Source organism: Microtus ochrogaster, unplaced genomic scaffold, assembly GCF_000317375.1.
Source record: "Microtus ochrogaster isolate Prairie Vole_2 unplaced genomic scaffold, MicOch1.0 UNK17, whole genome shotgun sequence".
In the NCBI taxonomy this organism is placed as follows: domain Eukaryota; kingdom Metazoa; phylum Chordata; class Mammalia; order Rodentia; family Cricetidae; genus Microtus; species Microtus ochrogaster.
In genome coordinates, this window is record NW_004949115.1 from 6307318 (window position 1) to 6317704 (window position 10387).

Here is a 10387-nt window from a genome sequence, read left to right on the forward strand (position 1 = left end):
AAAAACAAGCAAATCTCATCAGCTGCGCTATTTTGATTACAGATGCCACTCTAATTTTACATTAGAAAATTACCATTGCTAAACTAACCACAGCCATTTTAAGCCCCTCTCCCATACACACAATTTTTTCTTTATTGTCACACTTGGCTAATGTTTGCATGATTGGCTAAAGGTCAGAATGTGTGTCTCCAAGGAGGGAAGCCTGTCAGCCCCGTGGAAATGGATGTCAGCACAGTGGTGGGGAGGTAGACTATGTCAAGAAAGAAGGAAAGAGGCTCACATCCTGACATTTTAAGACTTACAAAGGCATTAACGGGGTAAATAGGCAGAACGCAAGAGTTCCCTTTGCTCTTCTCTTTGGGAAAAACAAGAGGTCAATTTCTTCACCGTGGGTCAAGGCTGTCGCGCAGCAGAACAGTTCTCTACCCCGCCTCTCTGCCCCAAAGGAGTGAGGCAAAAGCACAAAGTCAACAGGAGCCAGGAAGCAGCTCCAGAGTCTTAGGAACAGGAAGGGGGCGTGGTCTGCTAACAGCTGCCCAGAAGAGCACTGTGACCTCATAGTCTGGGAGAACCAGGAGGCATTCTCCAGAGATGTGGATGAGCAGTGCTTTAGTGCTTGCCTCTGAGGCCCGTCTGGATGTGCAGGGAGTTGTTTACGTGCGAGAGAGCAGCTGTTCCCAAAATGACATGTGCTGCGGGTTAGTTTTTAAAATATAAGTTTAAAGTAAAAAATGCATTATTTTCTCATTATATAAAGGGTTTCAATATGCTAATTTATCATTATCAGTCCTTATTTTAATAGTCACTATGAAGTAGAAATATTGACTGTGAGTAATTCTAAAGAGAGTCGGTCATTTTTAAAATGTGTTTGTCTTAGTTTTTTTTTGTGTGTAATAAAATACCAAGCCAAAAAGAAGATGAAGTGGAAATAATTTATTTTTTCTAAAATATCCAGGTAACAGTCCACCACTGAGGAAAGTCAGGGCAAGAATTTAAGCGGGGCAGGAACCTGGGTGCAAGAATTAAAGTAGAAGCTGGGCGGTGGTGGCTCACGCCTTTAATCCCAGCACTCAAGAGGCAGAGGCAGGCGGATCTCTGTGAGTTCGAGACCAGCCTGGTCTACAAGAGCTAGTTCCAGGACAGGAACCAAAAAGCTACGGAGAAACCCTGCCTCAAAAATTAAAAAAAAAAAAAAAATAAAGCAGAAGCAATGGAGGGGCGCTTCTTACTGGCTTCCTCTTCATGGCTTTCTTTCTTATAGCACCCAGGACCACCAGCCCAGAGCTGGCACTGCTCTGGGGGAGCTGTGCCCTCCTGATCAGCTCCTCCTTAAAGCCAATCAGGTGGAGACTTTCTCTATTGAGGTTGACTCTTCCAAAATGACTACCTTGTGTCAAGTTGACATAAAAGTAGCCAGCAGCGTCTTACTGAGTCTACCTCTATCTGGTGTGTGTGTGTGTGTGTGTGTGTGTGTGTGTGTGTCTTTGTGTCTGTATTCAATTGACTCTAAACTACTAATGTGGATTTCTCCAGGTCATGTTTTCATCTGTTGTGAGAACATGTTGAAACCAATGGCTTTGTTTTCCCAAAGCCTGTCCAGAACCATCCACAAGTCCCCCACTCCAGGCTTACTTCCCACAGTAACCACAGTATTCGTATGTACCTGTCATGTCTTAGTTATACTCTCCCAACCTCGTAGCAATCACGGGAATTTGGTACTGTAAAATGGACATGTGGGGAGGAAAGTGTATGGTGTAAGTGTGGGGCAGGCATAACCCAGGTGTGTTATGGAATATTATTTTAAAGTGTGTTGCTTTTGTTGATGCTGCATTTGTTGAACTCTGTGAAGCTGTGTTACTTTGCCTGTCTAAAACTGATGGTCTAATAAAGAGCTGATTGCCAACTAGTAAGGCAGGAGAAAGGCTAGGCGGGGCTGGCAGGCAGAGAGTATAAACAGAAGGAGCAATGAAAGAACAAGGGAGGAGGACATCAGGGACAAGCCACCCAGCTACACTGTATGCCACAGAGGAAGAGGTAAAGAAAGGGATACAAAAAATAGACAAAGGTAAGAGCCCAGAGGCAAAAGGTAGACAGGTTAATTTAAGTTAAGAAAAGCTAGCTAGAAATAAGTCAAGCTAAGGCTGGGCATTTATAAGTAAGAATAAGCTCCTGTGTGGGGGATTTGTTTGGGAGCTGAATGACTGGCCACCCAAAAGAGAAAAGAGTAAAACATCCAACAACATTGTGTCACCTGATGTGGAACTAGAGTAAAAGGAAATCCAACAACACAGGTGTACGGGGTAACACATACGTGTGTGTAGCTGTCAAGGAAGGACATTGGTTGTTAACTCCTATTGCTCTCTTCATTATCCCTTTAAGGTAAGGCCTAGTCTCACAAGCTTGGTTCTTCAGCTAAACTTGCTGAGTAAGCTCCAAGGATTCATACGTGTCTGCTGCACAATGCTGGGGTGAAAGGCATGTGCGGCCATACCTGCCCTTTCTATGTGGTTGCTAGGGATTCATAGTCAGGTTCTCATGCTGGCTCAGTAAGCACTGCTACGCACTGAGCCAACTCCCTAGTCCCTGGAGAATGAGAATTTGAAAATAATATCCTTTCCCATTGCTTTCCCACTCTGTTGAACATACAAATTTAAATTGAGTATTTTCATTTTCATTCACACAGGATTACCTGTAAATCCTCTCCTAACAGCTTGGCCTTATTTTTATTTGTGTGTGATTGGCAATTTGTGTTTGCCTAAAATATAATATTTCAGAAAGTTTCTTACTTAATCAGGTGTGAGTGGCCACAGTTAGCAAATGAAGGTTGACAGAAGGGAGCCAGTGTGGAAAACTGACTTGGGACCTAGCTTATGGGACTCCAGCAAATATAATAGAAGCTCATTGTTGATAGGATGGAAACTAGGAGATTGTTTATAAACATTAAGAAGTAAGGATTGCCATAAACTATACAAACCACTTAGGAAATTGTTTTGGGCTTTATTTCCTAGTGTTTGGGTCAACAAACAGAATCTTTCCAAAACCCAGTGTGAAAAATTCCTGGCTCATTCACACAGTTGGGGAAAGCCTGAAAGGTTTTTCTTTGAGATTAGAAAGAAGACATTTGTATTCAGGATTGTACTGACAGTTATCGTCACTTTCTTTGGGCAAGCAAAATCAAAATCATTTGAACTGGAAAAGAAAACTCTCCATATTCATGTGACATGACCTAAGATAATCTCTAAAAGATAAACCCTCGAGATTCAATAAAATGCTGGCTGTGATTGTTATTGCATTCTAAGACACGTGCTTCGCACACGCAGGGTCCTGGATTCGTTCAAATACACACACTGAACTGGTGTCTTGGAGCACATTCTCTTTAGCGGGATACCTTGCTCTGCCTAGATATAGGGGAGAGGGCCTTGGTCTTGCCTTCAAGTGAAGGATCAGACTTCATTGATTCCCCACGGGAAGCCTTACCTTTTCTGAGGAGTGGATGGGGAGTGAGGAGAGAACGGTGGAGTGGGAGGAGGAGAGGGAGTGGGAATGGGGATAGATATGTAAAATGAGAAAATACTGAATTAAAAAATTCTTAATTTAAAAAAACAAAAAAAATAATGCTCCATATCAATAATCCTTGTGCAAGGATGACCCAAACTAAGACTCTTAGTGGAGAGCGTGCCTGAACTGGCCATCTACTGTAATCAGATTGGTGACTACCTCAGTTGTCACCAGAGATACTCTATCCAGTAACCAATGGGAATCAGAGGTAGAGATTCACAGACAAGCTCTGCAGTGAGCTCCAGAGGGTCTTGTGGCAGAAAGCGAGGAGGGATTGTACGAGCCAGGGGCGTCACGGCAGGGGAACCCAGAGAGACAGCTGACCTGAACTTATGGGAGCTGATGGACTCTGGACCAACAGCTAGGGAGTCTGCATGGGGCCTGCCTAGGCCCTCTGCCTGTGCAGCTTGGTCTCTTTGTAAAGCTCCTAGCAGTGAGAGCAGGATCTGTCCCTGATGCTTAGCTGGATTACCTGGCCAGCATTGATCAAGGGGAGGAGCTAGGTCCTGCTTCAACTTGAAGGGCCATGCTTTGCTCAAACCTATGGGAGGCCTTCACCTTTCCGAATAGAGTTGGAGGAGGAGTGATGTGATGTGGTCCTCTATAGACATAGAGTAATGTATTGTAGATTCTGTTCTTACAAGGGATGATTGTGAAGGAGCTATATTTGCAATAAAATCTCACAGGCACTCACTATATTTGAGTACCACTATCTAATACCTACCAGGGAGATCCTTCTACCCATCTGAGATTCATACACACAGGATCATATTTAACTTCAAAAGATTGCTAATGAACAGAAGGTGAGGTATTGTTATCATATTGAATGGATAAGGATGGGTAAGAGAATTGACTCACCTTTAATGTCCCAATGTCTGTTCACCTTTCCTGTCTGGCAGACATCACAGCACACTGGGTTCTTCCCTATGAACTCCTGCTTTTGGGTTGCAGAGATTAAACCCTTTGCTTTACACTACAAGGTAGCATAAGAGAAAAGAAAACTCATGAAATAGAGGAAACCAGGATGAGAAAGCACATAAATCCCAGGGGATGGAATGATGGTGCCTTGTCTGTGCAGACGACATCAATGGAAGGTACACAATGATGTTTTTCCTCCTCCCAGGTCATCTCACCACGCTGGGCATATACAGTGATAACTGTGATAGCAGACACATACTGGGAATGTGAGCTTGTGCATTTGCCATTCCCGTGGCAAGTACTCTCCCTCTCTGTGTGCACTCAGGCTCCTACTTTCAAGCCAGAGCCCTCCATGGGCAGCACAAAGGGGGCAAGGGAAATACGCCAACCACAGTAATACACAAGGTTTTGTTTCCTCTCCATTCAGGCCCTGAAAATGATTCCTTGAGGTAGACATCATTACTTCCTTTCCATACAGGGGCTCAGAGAGCGCAATGCTTAGACCCAGGAAATTCTCCAGAGGCACCAGATGAACATTGATGCCATCTTAAATGGATTCCTCTGGCCAATACTGGGACTAATGGAGCATGGAAATAGAGAACAGCAATAGATGAAAACAGTTTGGGAAAATGGGTATTGAGCCATACTGATATAAGTCAGCACATGAGTAAAGAACTATGGAGATATGTAAGCACTATACTAAACACCAGGTCATCATTGAAAAGGACTAGGAAAATTATAACACATAACCTATCACAGCAGTAAGTGATTAACTAACTTTCACACATATATATCCAGGGAGATATTTTTTACACATGCATGAGCATATACATAACACACACTAACAAATGTCAATGTAAACACACAGCTCTCACCTCAAAGGAAGAGGAGAGAGTTCACTCTGGAGTCAATTATCTGTGGGTAAACATGAGTGAGACAGGTTTAGTTTAGTACAAATTCCATGTTATAATGTGGAAACAGATTCATGAAGTTTTATAAAAACTCTCATTTATTTCAGACTGTCAAAAACCTATAAATCTGCCGGGCGTTGGTGGCGCACGCCTTTAATCCCAGCACTCGGGAGGCAGAGGCAGGCGGATCTCTGTGAGTTCAAGGCCAGCCTGGTCTACAAGAGCTAGTTCCAGGACAGGAATCAAAAGCTACGGAGAAACCCTGTCTTGAAAAAAATTAAAAAAAAAAAAAAAAAACAACCTATAAATCTGACAAGGAAATGGTAACAAACTGCATTATGCATCAAATAAAGTTTCCATCATGGAGTAATCCATGCTTTTAACAAAAAAGATTATATCAGACTTAAGATTGAGGCTTTGTACCCTATGTTGAGTACCAATTGTTGAAGGAGAGAATGCCTGCTTTTGGTCCCAGCTGCCCAGTTAGCTTACACCTGAAACAATCACACAGTTAAATTACTGCCTGGCCCATTAGCTCTAATTTCCTATTGGTCAACTCTTACATCTTAATTCAACCCATTTCTACCAATCTGTGTAACACCACAAGGTCATGGCTCACCAGAAAATATTCTAACCAGCGTCAGTCTCAAGCAGGAGCTTCATGGCATCTGCCACACTGCCCTTCTTCCCAGCATTCAGTTCAGTCTACTCCATCTAAGTGCTGCCCTATCAAAAGGCCAAGGCAGTTTCTTTATTCAACCAATGAAAGCAAGACATAGAGAGAAGAACCTCCTATAACAGCCAACACCATGGCCCCGGATGGCAGCTCAGGTCACTCAGATCAGTGTCACTCCAGTGGCAGAACAGCCCTCAGATGCCAATAAGGCCATAGGATGCAGCACGGACTCCAGGCTCCTGTGTGCCCTTTGGTGGTAGCTTGGACCATGAATGTTAACATAGATCCAAGCTGCAATAAGACCGGAGACCCAGAAATGACCTTTGGTAGCAACCTCGGTCCTGATGACCCCATGGCCATGAATGACAAGAAGACCACCCACCTCAGCCTGTTCCTCACTGCCTTCACATCTTCTATTCCTCCTCTTTTCACAGCCATGAACCACCCCACTACTCTTTCTCTCCTGTTTCTCCATCACACATTTTGCTCATTGTAATGGAAGCCTTGTAGCTCTGGGCAGGCCTATGGTTGTCTGTCAGCCAGCCCAGGCTTTGAGGACTCAGGCTGGAGTGTGAGTGGATGGCACCTTCTGGAGTGGAATGCCATCAGGCAGGCTGGGGATGTCTAACTGCCAGACAATAAGTACAGTTAAAAACATATATGTGTAGTGTATACATTTCAGCTCAAATGTAAAGGGATCCTGGCTGTTCCAGAGGCAAGGAATACCACAAAGTCTTAGCAGCTTACAGATCTGCTTAAGGGAAAGCTTTCCTCAAAGTAACAGCACTGCTCCATCAGGGAAGTTGTTACAGCTTTGGTCAGATGACAATTAACATATCAAGAAACTGAGAAATACTTTCCCAAGTCTCTGTCCTGTTTTCCATGGCCACAAGCAGTGGGTATGAGAGTTTCATCCTCCACAACCTTGCCAGGTCTTTATATAAGTCTTTATTTATGAATATTTTGTAGGGGCGTCAAGAGTCCCCTAGAGTTACCTGTTTCTCCTCCCTAAGTGTTAAGGATGTTGATGCTGTATGTTTCTCTTAGTGGAGCATCTACTCACTCTTCTGGCCAAGTTTTAGTTCCTGAATTGTCTATTTTCTTAGTGGCTCTTTTTGAGACTTTCTATATTCTGCAAACAAGAAGACTGTCATCTGATACACAATTTCCAACATTCAATTTTTCCCATGCAGGGAAAATATCTTTTATATCACAGTGTACATTTTTCACTTTATGGAAGTCCTAACAGTCCAGTTGTTCTTTTCATGAAAGGGGGTTTGTTATATCTAAGACGTTTATTCCTAATCCATGATCATGAACTTTCAAATGTTTTCTGCTAAAAGATTCATGTTTAGGTTGTATTTTGGATCAATTACCTTTTATATTTGCTTTCACTATTTACTGGGTATCTGCCTGTACGTCTGTGTGTGCCGTATGCATGTTTGAGTGCAGATGCTTACTGAGGCCAGAAAAGACTGTCAGTTATCCTGGATCTGGAGTTATAGGCATATGTGGGCCACCATATGGGTGCTGGAAACTGAAGTCAGGTCCTCTGCAATAGCCAAAGGCACCCTTAACCTCAGAGATGTCTCTCTAGTCCTGTGTAGATCATCTGTTAATTTTGATTGACTTTTGTATCCTGCAATATACAACTTGTCTATATTTATATCTGTCTATGAGGATGTCCACTTGTCTCATAAGAAGACAGAAAGACAGGGCATTGAAGGGGACATGAGAGGGGAATACACAGCCCCTCACCCTGTGATCATTTTTACATTTTTCTGACATTCAAGAAGCCTCCATCCAACTGATAGAGTCGAAATTACCTGCAGATATAATGCAAGTATTACTAAAAACATCTCAAAGAAAGTTTAAAAATTACAACAAATAAATTAGGATTCGAAGATATGGTTCATTTTTTTATATCACTGGATGTCTTCCAGAGGATCCAGGGTTGATACCCAGCACCTAGTTGATGATTCACAACTGTCTGTACTCCAGTTCTGAGAGATCTCAAACTCTGGTGTCCTCTGTGGGCATTAGGTACTTACTCATGTGGTGCACAGACTTCCCTGTGGAAAAACATTAAAAAATAAAATAAACTACTTAATTGTGTTTATTTAGGACAAGAATACTTGTAGAATCACATATTAACCTTACAATTTAATATACTAAAAGAAAATTTAAAAGGGATAAGAACATTTAAAAGCATTTTTATTTTTTACTTTTTAATAACCTATTGTATATTTTTTTTCTAGTGGAAAAACAGAACCATTTCAAAGACTGAAAGTATGTAATTTTAAAACAATGTAACAATGTAACTTTGAGAGCCATAAAAATCTTCACATTTCTCGTTCTCCTGCCCTCCTCACACACCCTTTGCAGTGACACCTAATCTCATGTCTCTCTAGTCCTCATTCAGGCCGTCATGCATGAGCCATCCCTATACTATGTGAGCTTCTGTCCGTCCAAAGCATTAATAAACTCACAACCTTTGCTTCATTCTGGCTTTTTCTGAAATTCTTTTCTGTAGCCTAATCATAGATCCAGCTTTACCAGGGTCAAGGTCATCAAAGGGACAGGGTTATCCTCAGGCTGCTGATCACGATGCTGGGCTGTACCTCTCTACCACCACAGGAGTCCCAGAAAAACTCGGTGAAGAGCATATGTTTTGTTCACTAAAGTGTCTTTGTGTTTTTGCTAAAGGTGTCCCCTCACACATGTGTGATTCTTCTGTCCCCTTCATATTCTTTTTTGTCTTATTGTCATTACCAATCAGGCACGCTGTCTTCATTTCTCTAGGTTTATAAGGAGTTTGGAAGTCAGATGTTCATCCTCCAAGTTTGTTCCTTTTCAAGGTTGTCAATGTCAGGTCTCTTCTATGAGAAGAAGAACAGGGCTGCAGAGAGAACATGCAGAAGGTTGACAAGAAGCTGACATATGCCCTTGTTTCCAGTATATGAGTCATCAGTGCCACCAGTGTGTGTGTGAGTGTGTGTGCTGTGTACATGGGTGTGTTTAAAAGGGTCCGTGAGATGAACAAAGAAGAGAAAGATGTCACTGCACATCTTTGACTTGACTGGATGCAGACAGACTACTCCATCCCTACATTCAGTACAGTAGAGTGCATGAGCGTTCTCATCTGCCTTCCTCCCCTCTCCATGAGCTTTCTCTACCCTTACTCTGCCTTCTAGTAGAGCAGGGAGAAAACTGCGAACTCTCCATGTAGAACCAGCTCCTGGAGAAGAACCAAGTGTGGTGTGGTCTTGTTACCTGAGCAAGAGTGACAAGATCATGTGGGACTCGCCAGGTCAGTCATTTCCTTTTCTCTTCCCATCCGTGTGACCTGCAGCGGATCTGTGATGCATTGTAGGAACACATCCTGTTGAACAGGTAGCAGCAATAGCAGCACACTGTGGAACAATGGCATTCATAGACTCCCAAGATGAGAGAACTCTGCATGGATTACTTTAAATGACCAGGACTGAAATGGACGCCATCCCCATCAGACCATTTCCCGAATGGGCCATGAATTACTGCATCACATTAGCAGGGAGTGCTTATTAAAATGGTAGATATCTGGGTCCACAACAGACACTGAATCATGCTTATTGAAATGGTAGATATCTGGGTCCACAACAGACACTGAATCAATCCCTGTGAAGTGGGGTGTGGCATAGCCACTTCTTTATGATGGCTGTCCATGTTAAAAAGTATTGCTAGTGGGTTTTACATTCTGTCTTCCAGGATATGGAGTCACAGAATGCTTAATTCCATACCATGTCCTCTTGCTACTCCCGTAAATACCAGTGTGTTACATGGCATGTCAAATACGCATCAATTCCTTCATGTATATTTATCCAGATATTCACATAGTGGCCTCTTTTCTGAGCACTGGGTTCCTGCACTGAGAAGACTAGCAGAGTTAGATGGCTAAACTGTCAGTAAGTAGAGGAAAGCAGTAATTGGAGCAACTCCATATATTATTTGTGCTTTAAAGAACTCAAGGTGGACATAAAATGGCTGTGATGGGGATTGTTGTAGGTGGGTTTCCCCCAAAGGTCGGTTTCATCAGGTAGCATTTGACTCGAGTCCTGACTGACCAAAAGAACATGGGATGTATATGCCTTGTTGGTGGGCTTGTCCTCATGGACCTCATTTGGTCTATGAGCAGAGGACAAGCCTAGAGGCTGGCGGACAGTGTAGTCATGTCGGTGTGAGGTGGAAAGGGTAGATGACTCTCATGGTCTTTTATTTGTATTATGACTATGAAAGGAAGATTTGGAGAGAGTCACAGTGTAATTCTTGTTGTTCTTTTTTTTTT

At 42.8% G+C, this 10387-nt stretch overlaps 1 long non-coding RNA gene across 1 annotated transcript in view; it reads right to left on the minus strand.

The window, feature by feature from the left end:
• The window catches only part of LOC113458382, a 25288-nt gene extending 19799 nt beyond the window's left edge, over window positions 1-5489 (minus strand). The window contains exons 1-2 of the long non-coding RNA XR_003378754.1: window positions 5352-5489; window positions 4417-4531 (exon numbers count right to left, since the gene is read on the minus strand). This is a non-coding gene — a long non-coding RNA (uncharacterized LOC113458382). The remainder of the gene's footprint in view (window positions 1-4416; window positions 4532-5351) is intronic.
• Window positions 5490-10387: the final 4898 nt, after the last annotated feature.